At 40.5% G+C, this 24712-nt stretch overlaps 1 long non-coding RNA gene across 3 annotated transcripts in view; it reads right to left on the bottom strand.

The window, feature by feature from the left end:
- Window positions 1-23842, bottom strand: part of LOC113600974 (uncharacterized) — a 138049-nt gene extending 114207 nt beyond the window's left edge. For 2 of the 3 annotated variants that reach the window (XR_008295309.1, XR_003422102.2), the window contains exon 1: window positions 20475-22323. This is a non-coding gene — a long non-coding RNA (uncharacterized LOC113600974). Of the gene's footprint in view, window positions 1-20474 lie in introns of all 3 variants that reach the window. The other variant, XR_008295306.1, reaches the window with a different exon arrangement.
- Window positions 23843-24712: the final 870 nt, after the last annotated feature.

Below are 24712 nucleotides of genomic sequence, written 5' to 3' on the forward strand. Positions count from 1 at the left end.
GAACATCTTAGGTTACTATTATAAAGGACTTCGAAATGTCATCTCTCTTCTGAAAGCGCAGTAAATATAGAAAGATCTGCAATCCCATCTCATACCATTATTCTTCACTCTTCACAGAAGTCCACAGCCTCCCTTACACTCAGGGTGACCAGGTCATCCCAGTTTGCCTGCAACTTCCCTGGTTTTAGTACTGGAAGTTCCTCAAAGGCCCACTACTAGTAATGACCTTGTGCTAGTGATACACATAGAAAGAACAGAATGGAAGAAAGAGGAATATTAGGCCACCCTCTACTGCTGCAGGCATTGTCCAAAATTCTCCAAGGAATAAAGAAAATCTTCTTTAAGACTATGCAGGGTAGAGGGGTGCCTGGGTGGCTTAGTCAGTTAAATATCTGACTTTGGCTCAGGTCATAATCTTGTGGTTCAAGAGTTCAATCCCTGTGTCAATGAAAATCCCTGTGTCTGTAGAGCCTGCTACAGATTCTGTGTGTGTGTGTGTCTGACCCTCCCCTACTCATGCTCAGACTCGCTCAATAAATAAATAAATATGTAAATAAACAAACACACAAACACACATACATTTTTTTTTTATTTTTAAAGACTATGCAGGGTAGAAAATAAGCATAGCCTCAGGGGTCCTAAATAATAGCCTATTTTGAAAGATTTTGGGAATCTTGCACTTGACATGATGTGCAATAAATTATTAAATACTTGATTCTTTCTTCTCTTTTCATCATTACTTTCACATTTCCAAAGTTTATTTTCTTCTAAATTAGCAATACCGGTGAAATGCTACCTAGTCCAACATCAATTACCTGGTTTTTTTAAAAAATGTATTGGAATGAATAGATTATGTTCTGTTCTGGACCTCGTCTGTGGGCTCACAACTCTATCTTCTGTATGCCTCAGTGCAAGAAGTAGAAAACATTCAATAAGTGTCTATGGAAGGGATGAATGGGTGAATAGATTAATGCACCAATAAAATGCTTTTGATATCCTTAAGGAACATATATTTATGAGAAGTCTTGAGGAAAAATGGCATATGCAATATGGAGTCTATTTTTTAATCAAAACACATTTTTAAAGGATTTACTATAAATGCTGGAAGCATATATTGTAGACCCCAAAGCATAAAAGCTGGGTTCCAAATACAATCAAATTTATCTCTTTATCATCATATACAATAATACAGGCTACATTAAAAAAGTGATTTATCTTTCTAAAACAACAGAAGCACCTTTATTATTTGGAAATCAAAGAAAACTCATCGTGAAAATTCAAATGACAATGCAAGTAAAAAAGTAGAAAATAAAAGTACTTCCTTAATCCCACCCATTAGTGGTAACAACCGTTAACAGCTTTCATGCATTCACTGATTTCTCTGTGAACATATGAACATAATGTATATAAATCTATGCATTTGTTTAATATGAATGTCATAGACTATTATGTATATCTTCCCATGTCAAAACATAGATCTAACATATTCTTATTAATTGTTGTATGATATTCCATTGTAAAAAAGTGATTTTAATATACAGATCTTATTAAGAATGAAAATGTGCATAATTTGAATCTCTAGGGAAATTACTAGCAACTTTAGATGATGATTTCTCAGCAAATGAGCTAAAACCTCATCACCTATGATCAACAACATCACTCATTTCCAGAAGCCTAGTAAGGGTTGGGGAAAGTACTCTGAAAAGCTCAGCTTGTCACCTGTCCAACAGTATCCTGCTGGTTCTAGAATACTGAGAAGATCTCTTGGTCATGAGCCACACCCCACTAATGAGAGCTAGGGCCATATGAGCCTCCATACTGGTCATCTGCCAGGTAAGATCCCGGCACTCTCCCAGATCCTGCTTGCTAGATCTGTGGAATGAATCTACCTGGAAAACAAGCAACGGCTTTAGATTCTAATCATCTTTGTTAATAGGTATTTATTTAGTTATCACCTAATTATATTTCTGGGCATCAGCACAGTAAAAATAAACTGAACAAGCCAGGTCCTTCTCTTTTCAATTCAATGCAACTGCTATCTAGGGATTTAAAATGTTGCCATCAAGAATGACTCTGTTAATCGTGAATCAAAAATATATTTCATAGATGTTCATTGCAATGTTATTTAATACCCATCAGGAAAAACAGAATGGAAACAACCTAACTATTCAATAATATAGAATTGGTTAAGACCCCATCATGGAGTCATTAAAGAAAATATAGTTGTAAAAGAATACTTAGTACATCAGAGTTGTTCCAAACATATCAAGTAAAAAGAAGCAATTTTTACAAAACTGCATTTTCAAAGACCACTTGGAAGCAGAACCTAATGAGTAAAAAATACGGAGCGGGGCGCCTGAGTGGCTCAGTCGGTTGAGCATCCGACTTCAGCTCAGGTCACGATCTCACGATTCGTGAGTTCGAACCCCGCGTCAGGCTCTGGGCTGATGGCTCAGAGCCTGGAGCCTGCTTCCGATTCTGTGTCTCCCTCTCTCTCTGCCCCTCCCCCATTCATGCTCTCTCTGTCTCTCTCTGTCTCAAAAATAAATAAACATTAAAAAAAAATTAAAAAAAAATACGGAGCATAAAAGCATTATTTAGAAAATATCAAGTAAAAAAGCATTAGGAATAATATTAATACCAAAAGATTAACAGCAATTATCTTCTAAAATTATTGGTGATTTTAAAATTTTTCTCATGTTTCCTTACATTCTTTTCTAAAATCAGTACATATTACTTTTGTTATAAGAATAAAAAACTTCGTAATAAGAAAACAATTCAAGAAATAAAAACTAAACTCAGCACGGTTTATCAAAAGGCAGAACATAATCCTTTTCTTCAAAGTAAGCAGATGTCCACTACAGTCATGATTCCCCCGAAACACGTTGGTGAGAGGGTCACTTAGGTCGGAGAGGTGGGTATATTAACAGACTGGCAATCACAGGATAGGATTCTGACACCAAGTATTCAAATCACAATTTTCCAATGAGAGAACAGAAGTTGGGAGAGACTAAGAGACTTGCCCAAGGTCACAGGAGGGAGCCTAGGTTCAAACCCAAATCTACCTGACTCCAAGCTCATCCTTTTTCCACTTATGAATATTATGGCTTGAGAAAAGGGTATGTGGGGTCAGTCTGCCTGGATTCAAAGCCCTGTGCTGCCATTAATGAGCCACACAACTTCAGGTGCATTTTTAACCTCCTCATGCCTCAGGATTTCACATAAAGTTGTTGTGAAGCTTAAAGGAGTTAACGTGTGTGGAGCGCTCAGAGCATTGTGTAACACAGAGTAAATACTACATAAATGTTAGCTAATTTTACTACCGTATAGGTGACCCATGCCCCAGTCAGTGCTAACTGCTCTAGAGGGGGGACACTTGGCTCTAGGTAGACCAGTGGATTCAGGGACTGGGAAGGTTGTGCTGAGTAGGAGGTTCTCATAGATTCTATCTTCTCCAGACCACATCTTTAAAGAGTTTGCACAGTCACTGTTCAGGCCATTGGCTAGCAAATCCCCTGGGTCTGTGGATTTAAGGCCCCTGCCCACTGCATATCTATGATATATGAGTCAGATCTATCCGTGTGAGTTTCAAATACATATTCCAAGAAGCCAGGTGGGAAACTACCACAGATACACAGGGCCTATTGGATTCGTTGATTTTATTGCACCTCTCATCTAATCCAGGACAAGTCCACAGAGCCCAACACCTGGTGGCTGAAAGCTGGCTTCCCTGTCACATCCAGAGGCCAAACGGGCATTTGCTTCAGGGCACAGGAGAAGGATATCAGTATCTCAAAGACCCCAGGTATATCCCATAGCAGCTTTTCCCCGAGCCAGTTCCCTGGAACACCACTTCTGAGATATGTTCACATCTGTTTTACAGGAAAAAAAAAGTGTTCTGTGGCCAAATAACTTTGGAAAACATTACATTAAACAAGATTATAGAGTTTCTCAGGATCATCAACATGCTAATACGGACTGTGAGTCTCCAAGAGGGGGATATGAAACACAGGGTGTGTCATCACTATATACCCTTTGTTCACATATTCCTAGTCAAGGACCTTATGTGCCATGAAACACATTTTGGGAATGTTACTCTGGCTCTGTAACCGCAGGTCCTCTTTGAAGGGCAAAACTGGCAAATTTCTTGGCCATGCAAGTATCCTGGTTTGGAGGACGGTTAATTTAAGGAAGGGTAGGCAAATCCGTGGCCAAAAGGATGGAGGCAGGAATAAGAAATGTGAGCGAAGGCAAAAATGAAGATGCAGACAAAGTCAGAGATTTTGAACAGAAGGTGAGAAGGGGATGGAAAGGTATGTTAATTTCCTAGGGCTGCTGTAACCAATTATCACAAACTCAGTGGCTGTATCCTACACAAATGCATTCTCTTACAATTCTGGAGGTCAGAAGTTCAGAATAAGTTCTAAGGGGACAAAATCAAAGTGTCAGCAGGGCTGATTCCTTCTGGAGGCTCCAGGGAAGAATCTATTCATTGCCTCTTTCAGTTTTGGGAAGTGGCCATGGTTTATGTCCCCATCATTCCAATCTCTGCTTCTACAGTCACACTGCCTTCTTCTGTCTCTTCTTACCTTGCTGCCTTCCTCTTATAAGGACCCTGTGATTACGATGGACTGCCTGGAAAATCTAGCATAATATTCCCATCTCAAAATCCTTAACTAGGGCTGCCTGGGTGGCTCAGTCAGTTGAGTGTCTGACTCTTAATTTTGGCTCAGGTCACAATCTCATAGCTCATGAGTCTGAGCCCCACTGTTAGTGCAGAGCCTGCTTAGGATTCTCTTTCTCCCTCTGTCTCTGCCCCTCCCCCCATAAACATAAATAAATAAACTTTTTAAAAAAGATCCTTAATTAAATTACATCAGCAAAGCTGTTTTTGCCATGTTACGGGTTACAGGTTCATAGGTTTTGGGGACAGATTTTGCCATGCCAGGTTACAGATTCATAGGTTCTGGGGACTATTCTGGACATATGCAGGAGACCACTATTCAGCCTGCTATAAGGAAGAAGAGACTAGAGGTGGGAAGGGAGGTGGAGAATCAACCGATAAACCGTGGTAAATCAGGATGGCTTAGTTATCCTCACCAGAAGCAGCCAAGATCTCCCCCTGCCACTCTCCTTTTATAACAGGAGGGATTACTGTTCCCCACAGGTACATTTCAGCACAGAATGCAAGACAGCCCCTCCGTGCATTACAGGCAGGGTCAAAAGTTTCACCCAAACTGCTGCAGATGGCTACCTTTTCTTTCTAATTTGGGTACTAGAAACAAAACTACAAAATAAACTTGTGTAGAAAAGAGGAGAGTTAATTCAGGGGTTTAAAACCTGAGTTGCTGTTTCTCTCATTCACCAGTTGTTATACGTATGCTATGCATAGAATTTTAAAGCACATCTTTTATTCTGCTAAGGATACACCCTGAAGAAGAAAACACACATACATGTACACACAAATTATATAGTGAGATTGAACCAAGGGTGTGTTGAATGACATGGATAAAATTATCCAGAGTTATGTTGTATCTTGGACAAATATTTTAAGGCGCAGGTTACTCAAAGCTGCCAGTGTGGGGGCTTTGTCCATGTCTTGCCAGGAAACTCAAGGATGCACTTAACCAGCCAGCCGGTTACAGTCTGCGGCTTCCTTACCCTCCACAATCCCCCATTACCTAAGCAAGAATGGACAATGTCTTCATTGGAGGAACACTATTCCCATTCTCACAAAGCTATAGCCTTCCCCGGGAAGCAAGGGATGCTCCAGGTCCTGTCTATAAAGATCTCCACACAGGACACACAGTATGGAGATAAACATAAGCCACACTTTCGTGTGACAGCATTGTTTTCCCTAACGTTACATTTTAGATCTCTTAAAAAGCCAATTCCTGCAGCTCATGTGTCAACGTGAGAAGAGCTAAGCTGTCTATTTTCAATCTGCCAATTTCCCAAGGAGAAACAAAGATTTTTTTCATGGGTGCAAGAATTCCCAACTTTAGTCAAGACTGGAATTTCACTGGTTTTAGTTTTTATAGCAGCTGTGTTTTGCCCATAGAGGGGAAAAATAAAGAAACTGGGAAAAGAGACAATTTGCCATTGACCAGGAGACAGGACTGGGGCTGAGAGGTGGAAATCACAACAAATTTTCTATTTTCCTCCTGAGGGATTCGGTCAGTTATTTGGTCAAACCCATAGGAGGATGTCAAATAATGCTGATACAAGGACCTTGAAAAATCACCTTTTGTTTTTGTGGGGAAAAGGAGAGAGGAAATTGAGGTGAAACTGCAAAATGTTTCATTTTTTTTTTCATGAGGCCAGCAAAAGAGAAGGTCCTCTTTAGCCGCCAGTGCAAATGTTTTTGCAAAGTTCAACTGCCAAGTGTCCTTTCATGCCTGCCAGTTTTCATAATTGAAAGATACCTTTTTAAATGAACTTGTTGGTCTTCTGTTGGGTGAGAGGAAGCCTTCCCACGTGTGAATCGCTCTCTTCCGTCAAGGACTTTGTTGAAGATCGGTGATGCTAGAAGGCACATCACCACAAGAACATACATAATACTCAGTGGCACTATTTTGGGCCAAACAGATGGCTTAAGACCTTATGCAACAAATGACATGATGACATGCAAATCAGTAATCTCTGAGCAGTGTCAGACAATCACTTTCCACAGGAGAGTCTTATTGGTCAATAGAGACAAATCTCATCTTCCTGTTGAAAAGCTTTGCAGAAAACTTTCCCTGGGAGAATAACCGACTAGAGTGAAGGCGAACACTAACGTCTACAAGAAGACTATTATTTTTGTAGAGGGAAAGCCTGCATGAAGACACCGAAAGCGTGTTTTCATTGCACTCCATCAAGACATTTAATAAAACTGCCATCCCTAACACACTACTAGCTACTTCAGGATTGTTTTCACAGTTACTCAGCAGGAAACTAACATTTGAACCCACCAATCTTTTGAGTTGCAAATTCAATTTTAAACTTTTTATTTAAAAGGCCTCGAGAATATCTATCACTCCAGGCCGAGGGATGATAATAACATTAAGCTTTATGAGTGATTACTTTCCGATCAAGGGTGACAGACTTGCTTATATGAACAGGGTGAGACTTTTCATAAGCAGCAGAGTCCCATCCAAGTTCTCCCTGATTCTATTTGCCAAAGAAAGGAAAAGGATATTACATTTTAAAATAAAATTCCTCCAAATAAAATCCTACCAAAGCTTAATGTCGGAGAGATCTTGCGGTGCCTTTATGTTGTAAATGCTGAGGTTTTATATTACTTATATAAGCTTTAGTCTCCAATAGAGCTGGCACACAAACCCCAAGAATGCTGAAGCAGCTGAAGTCCTGCATCTGAGTCATTTGGGCCAAAACAGGCACGGACGGGGACATGAAACAGAAGTGTTCTCTCAGCTCACTGCAACTCTTTGGTCTCCATTGCAGCTTCCACACAAAGAGCTAGTGATAGCTTCTAATCGCACGAAAACTCAGTGAGGCATACAAGTTGCATATTAAGGCTGATACTTGCTAATATTTTTAAAGGGTCGCTTCAAAGGAGGACTTCAGGTTCTTAGAACTAAATCCAATTCCTTAGAGGCTTTGACCGTATTACCATTACAAAGAACGAATCTCACAGATATCCAAACAGCCAGTCCCAGTCAACAAGACATGTATTTTAAATCAGAAAACCAAACAAGGATGGCTACAAATCCTCTACACAAAACTGCATTAGTCCATGCTCCCATTAATTTGGGCAGTTACTGGACGGGCCTGAAGTTTGCTAAGTAAATCAGGGATGTGAAGAATTAGAATTTAAATAGCTTAAGACAAGCTGTTTCTTAAAATCCTTTTAAAATAATCTACAAGTATTTCTTCAACTATAAATAACTGACATGTTAATTATAAATAATGCCTTAAGAATGACATGATAATTATACATAATGCTCATCTGTAGGTCCTCTAACACCCCCTAGGAGGCAAGGGTTCTCTTTCCTTGCGTAGTTTAAGTTACTCAGTGTCTGAGAAGGTGGTAAACGCTTTACCTTTAAATATAGTTTATTAAAGCATGTGTCTCACAAATTCAGGTCGGAAATAGCACATTTGTACTGCAATTCCTTAGTGCGCCTTTGTTCCTAGACCATTAACTCACTGAAGGACCTTAGGCAAGTTACTTAAACTCTCTGAGCCTCAGTGTATTCCTCCAGGAAAGTAACACAGTAGTACCTATTTGATCACTGGGTTAACGTACATAAAATGCTTAGAAAATACACGGAACAACGTAGCCACTCGGTAAAGAACAGCCGTTATTCATATTGGTTGTAGTCATATACACTATGGAAGGCTCACTTGCCATTTGAAGATACCAATTTATAATTTCTCAGATTTGGAGGCCAAAATCTGTAATAATTAAAGTGACTTTCACAAGAGCCCAAGAGGGAGTGCATAACCCATGTCGAGGGAGGAAGGGAAGCTCAGGACCCACTCAACAAGCATCATATCCAAATAATCCATCACTGTAACTAGTCAAGCAGGGTCCTTTAAGGTCAAGGAGACTTAGTAAATACTGGTTGGGTATCAGGAAGAGAAGCCATGTGAATGAAGACATCCACACACATAGACTCAGACTGATTACTGAGATTACATTACATTGCACTACGTCCCAGTCCACCTTCTTCTTCTCTGTAGGCTAAGTGTCAGTATCTTGACTTTAATATGATTGCTTTGAGAGGCCTCTACCCACTCACCTCAATTTTCTGGAAACCTCCATTTTCTCAACTCTCCAAGGCAGTTTTGCAGCCAAAGCATCTGTGAGCTCACTGGGGACTTAACCTACAACAATGTCAGGTTCTTCTGGTGGCATGGCAAAGAGGGAATTTGTGGTTGTTCTTATATGCAGAGCTGTCTTTCATATGGAAAAAGAAAGCTTTGGTGGTGGCAGAATGCAAGTGTGGCTCTGACTCAAAGGATCAGTGAGTATACCCATAAATACTCCCTTTCATTCCCATTCAACTCAACACATCTTTCTACTTCCAGGTACTGTGCTGCAGTGTGTGGATGAAAGAGGAATAACAATAAGTGGCTTCTGTCCTCCATTTACAAGTGCAGGTACCATTTTAAGCCCTATTGCTATTTGCTGCTCCAAGTCTTAAAAGTGCAGTGGTGCCCTTTCACATAGAAAGAGACACCCCCACAGCACAGATCTTTCTCTCTCTCTCTTTTTTTAATGTCTTTCTTCGTTTAGGAGGAGCTGTATTATGTGAATTTCCTTTTGTCATAAAGGTATTTACCTGTCCCTTGAAGGTTAGAAGTGAATTCATTCCAGCTTCATCCAAGCCAGAGTATCTATATCACTCCTTTATAATGAATGGCGATCATCTTCGAAATACGATGCAATATAATTCTCCTTTTCTAGAAGTTCCTTTCTTTCTCGGCTCTGCCACTTGCTGGGAGAGACTGAACGAGCTGCCTAACCTCCTGCACCTAGTTTGCTCATCTGTAACATGGGATGGGCATAGGCCTTGCCGCATAGGGCTGTGGTGAGGCTTAAATAACACGAGATAGAGTCCTCAAGGAACAATGCCTGGTACACAGTAAGCAACTAATAAAGGTTGGCCATCATTATCATTATCACTTTTCAAATACAGTAGTACTAATTGTAGTATTATCCTGCTAGCATGTCAGTGGACCCTTTCAAGGAGTATCACGGGAGCGTGAAATGGTTCAGTATATACCAAAGTATCTCAACGTACCAAAGTATATCAGAATGCTATTAAACTACCAACCATACCATGTACCTTAGAGAATAAAAGAACTGAATCAGAGTATGGAAACTTCAGTTCTTCTACTGAACTGCTAACAATTTTTTTAGTGTACAGTTAAATACTGTTATTTACATTGTTGTGCAATAGATCTCTAGAACTTTTTCATCTTGCAAATTGAAACTCTACACCCACTAAATGCTAATTCCCCTCCCCCCTCTCCCACTCTTGGTGACCACCTTTCTACTTTTTGTTGAAATGACTTTGACTATTTTAAGTACTTCACATTAGTATAATCATATGGTATTTGTCATTCTGTGTTTGGCTTATTTCACTCAACGTAATGTCCTCAAGGTTTACAGATGTTGGAGCACGTGACAGAATGTCCTTCTTTTTTCAGGCTGCATAATATTCCACTGTATGTGCATACCACATTTTCTTTATCCATCCACCTTTCAGTGGACATTTGAGTTGCTTCTAGCTCCTAGCTATTGTGAGTAATGCTGCCGTGAATATGGATGTGCACATAGCTCTTTGAGATCCTGCTTTGAATTCTTTTGTATATGTACCCAGAAGTGGGATTGCTGAATCATTTGAAAATTTTATTTTTAATTTCTTTGAAGAAACTCCATACTGTTTTACATAGTGGCTACATAATTTTATATGCCCACCGATAGTGTAGAAGTGTTCCAATTTCTCCATATCCTTGTCAACACTTGTTATTTTCTGTTCTTTTGATAGTGGCCATCCTAACAGGTGTGAGGTGATATCTCATTTTGGTTTTGATTATGGTTAGTGATGTTAGCATCTTTTCACATACTTGTTGGCTGACAGTCACAATCTTTTCTACTCCATCTATTCAGTGCCAGAACCGCCACTTAAAGACGCCCTTACTGGCTCCCTAGGGAATACTGTTTTGTTTCAACCTCACATTGTGCAAAAGTGAAGTAAAACATATCAAGCTTACATATTATTGAGCATTTTTTAACTGCAGTGTCCCAGTGATAATGCATTCAGTTAGTATCGTTTAGGGAATGACTAAGGCCTCAGATGACTGCTTTTTTACCAGTTTTGCCAGGAGAGTTAAACCAAACTCTACCTTTGTTAAGACAATAAAAGTTTAAAAAAAAAAATCTGTGGTCCATGTAGGCATGGTGAACAGAAATTTTGAGAATTCTCCAAAAAATTTATTAACATCTAGAATGTAAGGTGTCATCAACAAAAATGGGAGAGTAAAGGACTCCCCAAATCCTCTCCTATATAAAAGCAATGAGAAAACTGGCAAAAAGTGTCAATGCTAACTATAAGACTCTGGAAATGAACCAAAAGCTTGCAGTGATCTGAGGAATGTTTGTCCATAAAATGGTTGAATCTCAGTAAGATGGAGAGCTTTGTAGCATTTTTAACAGGTCCTCTTCCCATTATTCTCCCACTCAATCTTCCTCAGATCCACAGTAGCCTTGAAAACTAACAGCCCATGTTGAAACAGCAGCATTGTAGCCACTGGAAGGGGCAGAAAGAGGTTAGGCTTTCTTCAAACATCCATTTCCAGAGAATTGTAACTATTTGTCTAGGGATACCCTGGAAAACCCCACTTGCAAGACTGCCTTTATTTGATCTGACTCACAGGTCGCCTAAACAAACAGACTTTTTCTCAGGGCTATTGGTTAAAAACCATCAGAAGTAAATGATGAATATTGCAGCTGTCTGAAGCAATGGAAAATGGTTGTTACAAACCACAGACTAACCAAAAGACTTGAAAGGAAAAGTTGAGATGCCCATAGATAACTTTGAAAAACTCCAACCTATTCCTGGAAATCAAAAGGTCATATGCATATGTGGAGTCCTGCACAAGTCCATGGCTATGCACATGCTCAGAGAATACCAGCGAACATGGTAACTTCTCAACTCCTACTAAACTTGAGTTTCTGTACAAACAGGAAATGATGGCTAAGGCAGAGTTGTCAAGTTCTTGGCTGAGTGTCGAAGATGTAAATCAATATGTACACAGAGTCCCTCAGCAAAGATGGGGAGATTTGCTGGTTCTAGACATCGAAAAAATCTCTTTCTGATCATTAACTGACCAGGGAAGAGGCTTCAGTAGCTACACCCAACAAAAAGGTGATGTTAGCAGAATGGACAAAAAATATGACTTAATATATGCTATCTACCCCAGGCACACTTTAGATTCAAAGACACACACACACACACACACACACACACACACACACACACGTTGAAGCTAAATAAGCTAAATACAGAGAGGGAGGCAAATATAAGAGACTCTTAAATACAGAGAACAAACTGAGGGTTGCTGGAGGGGAGGTGAGTGGGGTGGGGTGCTAAATGGGTGGTGGGCATTAAGGAGGGCATTTGTTGGGATGAGCACTGGGTGTTATATGGAAGTGATGAATCACTGGGTTCTACTCCTGTAACCAATACTACACTGTATGTTAACTAACTTGAATTTAAATAAGTAACTTTAAAAAAAAGAAAAGGATGGAAAAATATATACCACATGAATGTTAAACAAAAGGGGGCAGGACTGTCTATACCAATAGCAGACAAAATAGATTTTTAAGACAAAAATAGTTATTAGAGTGAAAGACCAATCCCTACAGTAAATACAGCATTTATAAGCAAGTATGCACCCACCAAGAGAGTCCTAAAATACATGAACCAAAAATCAAATGGAGGAATAAATGGACAGTTCAACATTAATAGTTGGAGGTTTCAGTACCCACTTTCAGTAATGCACAGATCAACTATACGTAAGATAAAAAAGGAAATAGAAACTTGAACAACACTATAAACTAACTAAAACTAACAGATGTCTACTGAACGCTGCACACAACAACAGTAGAATACACATTCTTCTGAAATGCACATAGAAGGTTTTTCAAGATATACCATATGTTAGACCATAAAACAAGTCTCACTAAATTTACAAGGACTGAAATCATAGTGTGTTTTTCAATCATAATGGAATAAAGGTAGACGTCAATTACTGAAAGATATGTAGGAAATTCACAAATATATGGAAATTAAGCAACATGTTCTTAAGTAATAAATTAAATAAGACAACACAGGAGAAATTGGAAAACACTCTGACATGAATTAAAATGAAAAGATAATATATCAAAACTTATGTGATGCAGCTAAAGCAGCACTAAGAGGGAAATGTATAGCTATAAATATCTATTATGAAAAAGAAGAAAGATTTCAAATCAACAATCTTATACTTTAAGAAACCAAAAAAATAAGGTTTTCTCAACAAAATTGAGAAACCTTTAGCTTAGAGTTACCTCAAAAAAAGAGAGAACTTTAATTTCAAAATCAGGAATGAAAAAGAAATCTTGCAGAAATAAAATAAGTGATTTTTATTTACATGAAAAATAAAAAGGGTTAAAATGAACTATTTTAGTAATTTTATTCCAACAAATTATACACAAGTTATTGTGTCCTAAGATACAAACTACTGAAACTGACTCAGGAAGAAATAGAAAACATAAATAAACATAAAGAAGCCAAAAAAAAAAAATGTAGTAATAAAAAAACTTTCCATGAAAGTAAAGCCCAGGAACAGAGAGCTTCAGTGGTAAATTCCACCAAATGTTTAAAGAAAAATTAACACAAATACTTCACAAACTCTTCCAAAAAAATAGAAGAAAAGGTAATATTTCCTAATTCATTCAATGAAATCAGTGTTACCCTGACACCAAATCCAAAGACATCACAAGGAAAGAAAAAACTATAAACCAGTATCCCTGATGAATATATATGCAAAAGTTCTCAACAAAGTACTGACACAGTTGATTTAGCAATATAAAAAGAAAAGGGGGCAATTACACAAAATAATGAACTGGACTTTATCCCTGAAGGGCAAAGTTGGTTCAACATACCAAAATCAATCAATGTCATACTCTGCATTAATAAGAAGAAAAAACGATCACATGATCAATAGACACAGAAAAATCATTTGAACAAATCCAGGATGAAAAAAAATCACGTAAAAATCGTATTAAAACACTCAATAAACTGGGATGGAAAGGAGTTTCCTCAACCTGATAAACAGCATCTAAGAAAAGCCCACAGTTAACATCATACTTAATGCTGAAAGTGTGAAAGCTTTCCTACTAAGACCAGGAAAAAGTTCTTTCTAACCACTTCTATTCAACATCAAACTGGGACGTTATCACCAGGTTGATTAGTGAAGAAAGAGAAATAAAAGGCATCCAGAGAAGAGAGGAAGAAGTAAATCTATCTCTATTTGCTGATGATATGACCCTGTAAACAAAAACTTCTAAGGAATCCATTAATATCTATTAGAGCTAATAAACCAGTTCATCAAGTTTGCAGGATAAAAGATCAATATAGAAAAATCAATGGTATTTCCATGCCCTAGTAATGAGCAACCAGGAAATAGAATTAAGAAAATGTCACCTACAATAGCATTAAAAAGAATAAAATTCTTAGGAATAAATTTAACAAAATAAGTGTAAGACTTGTACAGTGAAAAATACAAAACATCATTGAAACAAATTAAAGAAGACCTTAATTTCTGGAAAGACATCTAGGGGTCATGGATTAAAAAACTTAAAACTATGAAGATGGCAATACTCTCTGTATTAATCTATAGATTTCAAAATCCCTATCTCTATCAAAATCCCAGCAACTTCTATTTGCAAAAATTAACAAGATAATCCTAAAGTTCATATGGAAATTCAAGGGACTCAGAATAACCAAAATAACCGGGAAAAGAACAAAGTTGGAAGACTCACATCCCAATTTTGAAAGCTTCATACTTTAGCCAGCAAACACGTGAAAAAATATTCAACATGGTTAGTCATGAGAGAAATGCAGATCTAAACCATAACATGGTAAAACTGAACACCCGCTAGGACAGCTTTAATTAGAAATACAGTATATATGTATTGGTGAGGATAAGGACAGATTGGAACCCTCATACAATGCTAGTGAAAATATAAAATGATAGTCCCTTCTAAAATGAGTTGGCAGTTCCCCAAGAAGTTTAGAGTTATAATATGACTCAGCAATTTCACATCTAGCTATATACCCAAGAGAACTGAAGAATACGTCCACAAAAATGTTTGTGTATATTCATAAAAGCATTAATTATGATAGCCACAAAGTAGAAACAACCAAATGTCCATTACTGAGGAGTAGCTAAATGAAATGTGGAATATTCAAACAATGGAATATTATTCAGTCATATAAGGAATGAAGTTCTGACACATGCTACAACACGGATTGTAACCTTGTAAACATTATGCTAAGTGAAAGAAGCCAGACACAAAAGGCCATACATGATATGGCTCCATTTATATGAAAAATCCAAAATATGTAAATCCATAGACACAGAAAGGAGCTCAGTGATTACCAGGCACTGGACAAGGGGGTGACAGGAAGTCACTGCTAATGGGTATGAGGTTTCTTTTAGGAATGATGGAAATTTCCTGGAATTATATATTAATGACAGTTGCACAATTTTGTGACTATACTAAAAAACACTGAATCATGAATGACTTTAAATGAATGACTAGTGTATGTGAATTACATTGCAATTTTTACAAAAAGACTAGAACTTGACATATCATTCCAAGTATTCAAATTAGATTAGTTTGCTCCTAAGACAAGTAACAAGTAGACAGTAGTCATCAAGATCCAGCATGGAGCTTTTTAGAAGATGAGGAAAATCAGAAATAAGTGGTAGGAGGCCAACCCACCATAATTTTTTAGGTGAGCAGCAGGGGGAGCCCTTGATAGCAAAGAAAACTGCAAAAAATAATATTTATATTTCTGATCATAAAGCTAATACATTCTTTCTGCAGAAAGCGTGGAAAAATAGCAAATAAAGATAATTTTTAAAACCGCTGTTAATCCCACTATCCTGATAACCACTATTAACACTTCATTTGTGCAAATCCTTCCAGTCTTTTTTTTGTTTGTACATATGTATACATATGTGTATATATATATATACATACATATGTATATATATATATACACATATAACCAAACCCACCATTTTTTACAAAAGATAAAAGCATGTTGTATGTGAAGCTTTGTATCCAATTTTGTCACTTCACATTAATTTTTTACTTTTTTTCCAAAGTCTTAAATATTTTTGAGAATATAATTCTTACTGCCTACAGATGTACTGTAATTATAAACTTATTTGTAGAATGTTTCCCTTTATAGTCAACATTGCAATAAACTTCCTTGTACCTAGATCTTTATATTCCTTGAAAATATTTTCTAAGGATAGATCCCTAGAAGAGGAATTATCAGGTAAAATATTACTCACAGCTTTAAGTCTTTGGATACATATTACCACATTTCCAGCCAGAAACATTCAAAAATCTTCACACTTCCCTCGACCGTGTATGATACTTTTCTTTTCCTGAACTTTCTCCAAAATATGTAATCATCTGTTTCATTGTTCAAAACATTCATCAATTTAATAGACAAAAATGACTGTCTTCCTTCAATTGTTTTTAAATAGTTATCATTTACATTGGTAGAATTCCGTCTTTTTCGGACAGAGGTCTACGAGTTTTGACAAACAGACACAGTCCAATAACCACCCTTCTACCAAACAGATGTTTCTGACACCCTGAGAAGTTCTGTAGCTCTCGTAATCAATCTCCTTCCTCTTACCCTCACCCCCTGGCAACCTCTGCTCTGTTTTCTGTCCCTATATATTCTCTGTAGTATTTTTATTTCTCAGGCTTCCAATTGGAACCAAAGCCAGCCATCAGCAACTAGCACAAAGTCCTCTGCTGCTCGTTTAACAGCCATGTTTTCTTTGCTGACGACCAACAGGTCAGTTCCCAAGTCAGCAAACCTGAACTCCAGCTCCAGACCCAGGCAGATTCCTCCCCTGAGACTTGGCCTGCCTTCAGTTGGGCCGTCATGCGCAGACAAGCCTGACAAAGCGAGGAGCCGGCAGGAAGGGTGGCCCTCATGGCATGAGTGCCAATGGCACATGTGTGTGCATGTACGTGTGCACGTATGCACGCGGCAGAGTCCCAGTATATTTTTACAGGTTTTGTACATCTCCAGTGTGAGTAACATAGTGGAGAGGAGATGAGCCAGCGGGTTCTGAGAAATAACCCTCTTTGAACTTTTCCTCTCTGTCATCTGATTGCTGAATGGTGTGAGCGTGCGGTCTGTGGGTGAGGGCTGGACGGTCTGGGGAGGGTTGGCTTCTACTGAGTCAAAACGCAACATCAACACCTTGGGGTGATCCAAGGCCTGAGAACCAATTTCAGAAACATGTAAGTTGCCAAAGAAATGCGCCTTTAAGCATAACGTCTGGAGCAGTTAGGAAGGTTTCTCATTTTTGTCATTTAACGTCCATGGCCTCCCCTGATACCTCTTTTCCTGGTTCCACACACATGGCTTGGGCTGCTTTCCTAGTTTGCTTAAACACCATTGTAAAGAAACCTATCTGTGGTTTTATGTTACCCCATTGGAGTGTTGTCTGTGAATACGGGGCATAAAAGAGGATAAATTGCCTAACTCAATCTACCCTTGAGGCCTGCCACATTAAAAAGATATACCGTGGAACTTTAGTCTGCCCTGGGAAACGAAGAGATCGCGGTGTTTAAGGAAAACTCTGAGTCCCACTTGATGAAGATAACTCTCTGATCTACCGTTGTGCCTATATATAACATTTTATATTTGTCAAGGCCTTTCAACATTTACAGTTAATAACTAGTCCTGGAAGAATATTTGTAGCTTATATTAACTCTTACCCTGGAGACACATGAGGACAAGAAATGTGGGAGAATAAGGCATTTGGTAGGCTTAAATTCAAACCCACAGACACACAGACTTCATCATCCACCTAGGTCTGGAGTTGACCACTTAGGGCTACTTTACCTCAAGCACAAAATATCTGAATTATATGTCACACTAAGAAGGTGCCTTATTGATTTCATCTGTTTTCTTTTTCCTCTTACTATGTCCCGGTTAATTGTTTATATATTAGGCATTCATTTAGCAGTACGTACAGAGAGGGGCCATACATGTTTGTCTGTTTGTAGTTAATCGTGTGAGGGAAGTTAGAGAACCTTCTATTTGCTAACTTGGTCCTTTATTGAGAAGGACTCTTGCCACCTCGCTAAGTCCAGCTCACCCGAGGTCTGTGCCATGAGGACTCCTGGTTTGAGAATCACTGATTTAAATGGTGTTTCACTGTATCCATGGCCAGTTCTGCTGCTCTGCTCGGCAGAGATGCTGATTGGCAGGGTCTATGGATGGCCACACAGACTCTGGTGCATCAGTTGCCCAGCTTGTGGGAAGGAGCTGTAGTCTTGGAAGGCAAAGGTGAACATTTTCATCACCAGCCTTCTTTCAGGTACTTCACTGAGCCCTGGGCTACAAATTTTCACCAGAAGGGGAGAAAGGCTCTGGTTCATGGTGCCACAGGCGTCTAGTGATGCCTTGGGCATCACCTGCCAGTCCCGTCTGACCGTCTCCTGTGTGCAAAGTGACAACCTGGTGATGCCTGTGGTGAATAACCAAGTCCCCTCCCACGAGAGCTCTGTGGCCCTTGCTACTCTACCTTCTCCTGGGCTCCAGCTGAGGATGGCTCATGTGAAGGCGGCAGGGCAAGTTCTGGGCTGCCTTGGGCTGATGATGGTGATACGAGAGTTAAATGTGGCATTTGCTTCAAAGAGGCTCCCCTCTCCGCATTCTCTAAATCATCAGACCTCCCTCCCTACATACATAAACAGGTGTGCGCTAAGATCGGCTACGTTTTGGAGAAAACAAGGAAATGATAACAAATAGCAAAACTTGTATTAAAATAACATTTTCCCCTGTATCAGGCACTGTGCTAAGAACCTCACATTCATGATCTCATGCAAGTCTCACAAGAGCCCCGTACAGACTGATGTTGCTGCTTCCCCATTTTGTAGATGGGAAAACTGAGGCATAGAGGTTAAAAAAACTCACCCGTAGGAGCACATACTCAGTAAGTGACTGCATCAGAGTTCACACCTAGTTTTGACCCCCAAGTGTGTCCTCTGAACTAGCATCCTTCTGTGCACATTTCACGTCTAGGAGCCCCATCAAGCCTTGCGACTACCAAAACAGTCACGCGAATGAGGGCATCTAGAGTTCTGACTAGGAGAAGACTCAAAGCGAGAGCCCAGCTCAGCAGGGATGGAGAACGTGGGTGTATCCCCGTGGCCTGCTGGGACCTTGTCTAGGTCCATTTGTTTTTATAACCACGGGTACTGCACAGTCATTTAAAAACATGTGCTGGCCAGGGCGGAACATCTGATGGCGGTAACCCGCCTGGTGCTGGCAGCGGGCGAGGAGGGAACAGATCGGGTGAATATGGGTCAGCCCTTCCAGGGCAGAAAGGAAGGGAACGTTAATTTTTAGTAGGAACGATGAGGAAAGCAGCCCTGAAATGTTTTTTTACAGAAATAGAAACCAGTGAAACAGAAGCCAGCACTCTACTACTTTAGAAAAAGAAAGAGCCCTGCAACAGACAGGCAAGCGATCGGCAGCTACTGCCAAGCTCAGAAACTTGTCTTATTTAGTTTGTTCCCCCAAAGTAGCGCCTACCCAAACCACCAGAGGAAGGTAAGTGATAACAAACAGATCTGAAGTCAGGGCCCCAGTCACAGCAGCAATCACCGCTGTAGCTCGCAAATGCCACCCAAGTGCTAGGTCAGGGCTCACGGCGCACGTATAAACGGTCCCTGCTCCATCCAGCCGACGGAGACCATCCCAGCTGTAGGCAATAACCAGGCACGCAGCTTCTAACCTGGCCTCCAGAACCCAGTAAGTATAGATAATGCTTGACTTTGCTGTAAAGCCCTCCTAATTCTCCAAGGATCTGTCCCAGAGGGAAGACGATGCTTTATGAGAAGCAGAACCTATCTCTGGCCCCAGTGTCTGTGCCCAGAGCTGGAGAGCCAGGCCTTATACGCAGAATAATTGCTACATCTCATGCTGTACTGCACAGACTTCCTTACCAGCTGTAACTTTCTATTTGCCTGACCCTGTTATTACTGGCTCCTGCTTGATTTTAGGGACATTAACCTGCCCATATGCGTCTGCTGGTGCCTTGCCTGTCAACTCCAGCTTAAAGCCTTCTTAAAAAGGTGCTTTGTGAGCTTTCCTTTCACACGTCTTTTGGGGCCTTTTTCTTTCCAGGTTCCTCGCTTTTCTTCCGCTCACTCCTTCCCTCCACCTGGTTGAAGCAGAGGATTTGAGCTTTCCTTAGGATCACTTTACAAGCTGGCCAGTCACATTACTTGAGGATATGTGGTAAAAGCCTGTTTCCAGGTCACAGATTCAGATCTGTGGAAACTTCCCAGACAGTTCTGAAATTCTGAGCTGGGGTTCTGGTATCCAGACTCTAGCTAAGCTAGATCCTTGTGGGTTGCAAGCAGTCCTGATGACGTAGGCCATCGATCTAAGCCTCCCTGGGCTCCCAAACCCCAGGGAGTGGAGGAGAAGGGGGAGTATGGGAGACCTGCCCCCACTCACTATCAACAGGTCTTGTTAATTTCTCTGCTCTAAGAAGAAACAACATTTCTGTGTGGAAGCCAGAGTCCAGCTTACTTTAGTCATTCTTCTCTGTACGGTTGGTTGTCCTTGCTGCCCTGCCGGGGGGCTCCAGCTCCAACCTGAGCTCTTAAATGTAACTAGTTCTGATATCCTCACCTGTTGCTGTAAGGTGTCCACCACGACAGGTGGATCCGAGCACAGAATACAGCGTGAGCACGTGAGTGGTCTTCAGCCAGTTCCCGTGGCCAGTCAGACCGCTGCATACAGACCCGCTGTAAGAAAAAGGGGTCACAATCTACCACAGAAACTGCAACATGACAGGGAAACTTGTTCTTAGATGTTGTCTCTACCGGAGACAGAATCAGGGATATGGTTTAAACGTGTTTTGGCTTAGAATCAAAAAACCAGGTTTTGGGTCCCGCCCTTTTGGTTCACAATTCTTGAAGACGGTTCTTGCACAATCACATGCCCACAGAACCTTGGTGAGACTCCTATCACACGAGGAAATGCGTGCGAGATTGCTTTGGAAAACACCACAAATAAAAGAGGCCATTGTTGTCAGGCCTTGGTTCTGAGGCAAGAGAACCAGGGCATAGAGAAGTAAGGGTTAGAAATCACCCAGTCTCAGCTGCTTGGGGGTAACTCAGGCCTTCGCAGACCCTCCCCCTGGGGTCTGTCCTGGAATGTGCTGCTGTAACAGCAGAGGGAACACAGACAGTGCTGCTCACAGTAGTGACGAAACGGCCAATTCCACTATCAGCTGTGATAGAACTCAGCCCAAATTATTTTCCTGAAGCTTGAATCTCATTGAATAGCCCTCAGCTCATTGGAGACAGAGAAAGTAGTGTCAAGACCGTGGGCCATGGGACCAGACTGCCTGGGTGTGCGTCTATCTCTGCATCCCCTTAACTAGGCAACTTTAAATTAGTGACATGCCCTATCTTTGCTTCAGTTTGCTCATCTGTAAAATGGTGATAAAAATACTATCCACTTCATACAGTTGAGAATAAAATGAATAATAAATGTAAAGTACTTTAAATAATTTCTGATGTGTGGTAAGCTCAGTGTGGCTATTATGCTTTTCCAATAAAATAATCTATTCTTTTTTTAAAGTTTATGAATTTATTTTGAGAGAGTGAGAGAGAGCACAAGCAGGAGAGGGGCAGAGAAAGGGGGAGAGAGACAATCCCAAGCAGGCTCCGCACTATCAGCATGGAGCTCGGTCCCACGAACAATGAGATCAGAACCTGCGCGGAAATCAAGAGTTGGACACTGAACCAACTGAGTCACCCAAGCACCCCTCAAATAATCTGTTCTTAAAAACTGAAGTGTGTGTTCTAAATTGCAAAAAGAGATGGGAAGAGATGGATTTTTTTTTTTAAGGCATAATAGAGACTGGGGTTTGACATGGCTTCAAGAAATCCAATCTCTCTCCCCCGACTCCAGTGTGTGGTGTCTAATGTGTCTGGGTGCCCGGGAAGGCAGTGATGACTTCTCCTCCCCCTGGCGGAGCCCAAGGCTGGATGAAGACAGCTATGGCTAAACCCAGCCTCCTCCTCCACCAACCGCTGGACGACCATGGACACTTGGCTTATCTTCCCGTGCCTCACTTCCTAAACTTCGCAGTGAGAGAACAATAGTACCTTCCTCACAGGGTTGTCTCTCAGAGCAGCGCGCAGAGTAGATTCACAATAAATTTCAGCTATTCCTGTTATTACCGTACCATTCGCCACTCCCCAGCTTTGCGATTCAGAGTTTCAAGAAATTACATCAGTTTCCCTTTTCAGGTTCAAGTAGAAGAGCTAAAACAGCAGACAACTGCAACCTGACATCGGATCGTCTACTGAAGACAAGGACAGGAAATGCCACATCATTACAATCAGGCTGTTTGTTCACACAATGTGACAATATCTACAGTCACTGACTCATGGCAAACTTTTTATGAATTACGGCAAGTTAGCTGTTCACATTTCAAAGCCTCTCCATACGTGAAAACCCACCCCCCCCCCCTTAGACATTCCTTAAGGTTGCGTAACAAACTGGCCCAGAAGACATGGGAGACCCCTCGTCTCTGGTTTTAACATCAGGTATGCTGGATACCAGCTACCACACCAGTGTCGACTGATTCCAGTCACTTGAAGTGCCACTTTCAGTTTTGCTGTGGCACTTCCCATTTGGAGGCGATACATTTTTGAGAATTGCTCATCAGAATGTTCGAAAAAACTCGCAAATGGCAAGAACTGAAAATGCCAAGTGATTTCAATTTTTTTAAATAGCTGTGTGGGGCTGGTGACCTTAGTCAGGTCGGCCATCAAGTTTTGGATCTGGCAATAAAAGTCACAGAGTGAGTCAACTAACAGTGCGGAAGGGATGAGACAGCATGATTTTTTTTTTCTTCTAGCTTCTCTAGCATCGGGGCTGACCCTGCAGACAGGGTGCTTGGTTTCTGACATGCTGGGAGGGTCCCTGGAGAATTCTAGAAATCAGAATAGGCTACCAGAGTGAAAAGGCTGGTATCAGTAAGTTCACACAACATTCAATAGCACTGGAACATAGCCACCCATTCCATTTCTCCAGCCTGATAATCCAGGACAATCAAGGGAAAGAGCAGAAATTTTGGTGGCTTTTAGGATTTTTAAAGTTCCAGCTGGGCAAACCCAGAAACATCAATGTTATCCAGACCTCTCCACTGTTCATTTTTGAGACTCCAAGACTAAACTTAAGACTGGCCTAGCACAGCAGATGTTTTGCCTTTGCCTGAGAGAAGACAAAAACTTGAGAAGAAAGAGGGTCTTTGGAAACACTGGCTTTCCTTGAGGATCCCCTGAAGGTTGTCAAGCACCAGACAAGAGGACCTGATCCCCGACATGCTAAACAGAGTTACCTCCTTCACAATGACATGCAAATTTGCAAACGTTTTATGCCTTATTAAGAAAATTATTCAAGCCCAGGAAATGTGAGGGTTAAATGCCTTGCTTTCATAAACACACTGCAATGAGAAAGAAGATTTCAGATATTATGTGGAAAAATGCAATAAAAAGTGCTGACTTAGCCCATTCCACTCCATTGAATTGTTCAGCAATTATGGTCATCCCCAATGCCCTAGAAAATTAAAGTGCATGATGAAATCCCAATCTAAGGATATCAACTGCTATGTTACTAAATAAACGACACATCCCATTTTAAAAGCATTTAAAACTGTATCAAAAGAGGTCGTGCTGAAGAGGGACTATAATTTTAACATCATCTGCTGCACACTTAAATTTTAACTTGAAGCTAAACGTTGCAAAGTTAAATCAATTTTATTTGATCTCACGGGGGAATTTACGCTCCTTCATTTGGGATGGATGGAACCCTTGGCACAGTCCAGAATTTATTAAGACTCCTGTCCCACAGGAACAGTTAACTCTTTGATCCTAGCACACTCCCTCCTCCTAGAAGAGTTATTTAAAAGTTACACGTTCCCCCCCCCTTTTTTTAAACCCAAGCCCAGCAGGCACAGACATACAATTCCCCTTTCTCTCTTTTTCTGTCTCTCCTTCCCTGGAGTCTCTAAAGCAGTTCCTTCAGCTCTAGTTTTCTTTTTCTAAATTTAAAAACGTGGCTTGTGGCTATAAAAGTCGCCCCCACCTTGAGCAGTGCACCCCCCCCCACAGTCCCCTGGGGCTGTTATTGGCATGATGTGTAAATTAACTGGAGTCACTTAGAGCCCTCAGTTAGCTTTTAGTCAAACATTAGCAGCAGTGTTTACTCTTGTGTAATCTTCAGTTGTTACTTAATTTAATGCCCGTCAGCATTAAAAAAAAAAAAAAATGTTCAGCAAATCCTTGGCACAGGCTGTTGGGTTTCGTTCCTCTTCCCCTCCCCCACCTTGACCCAAATCAAGTTCAACTGAATCTGAGTAAAGGCTTTCTAATATTTTTAATTCACTAATGCAGCTTGCTCTCTTTAAGACTTTGCTTTCTGAGGGAATCCAACCACATTCTACTCAGAAGCCTTTGCCTGGCACCCCCACCCCACCTTACATCAAAGCGGGGGAACTGTAAATTGTATAGTTTTTGTTTCTGGTTCCTCTGGCAGTTGTTTGTGAGTGATGTAAGATGGGAAGCATCCTCAAACTCACATTTGGAAGAGGATGGTGTGGCCCCCTGAGAAAAGCCCATTGAAAACTAACTTTGAAGGTCTGCCCAGTGGCGAGCTAAAAGCTGAACATATCACATCATAATTCATGCACAACTTTGTCTCTTTTGAACCTTCTTCCTCAGCTGCCACCACCTCTAAAGTAAATAAATAGAGCCCTGGCCATTCTGTGGCCTTCTGGAGCGCTCTTTTCATAATGTGAAATGCATCTATGTCCAGCAGGAGAACTTCTCCAAGGCTATCATCAAGGCAAA

Source organism: Acinonyx jubatus, chromosome A1, assembly GCF_027475565.1.
Source record: "Acinonyx jubatus isolate Ajub_Pintada_27869175 chromosome A1, VMU_Ajub_asm_v1.0, whole genome shotgun sequence".
NCBI classification, from domain to species: domain Eukaryota; kingdom Metazoa; phylum Chordata; class Mammalia; order Carnivora; family Felidae; genus Acinonyx; species Acinonyx jubatus.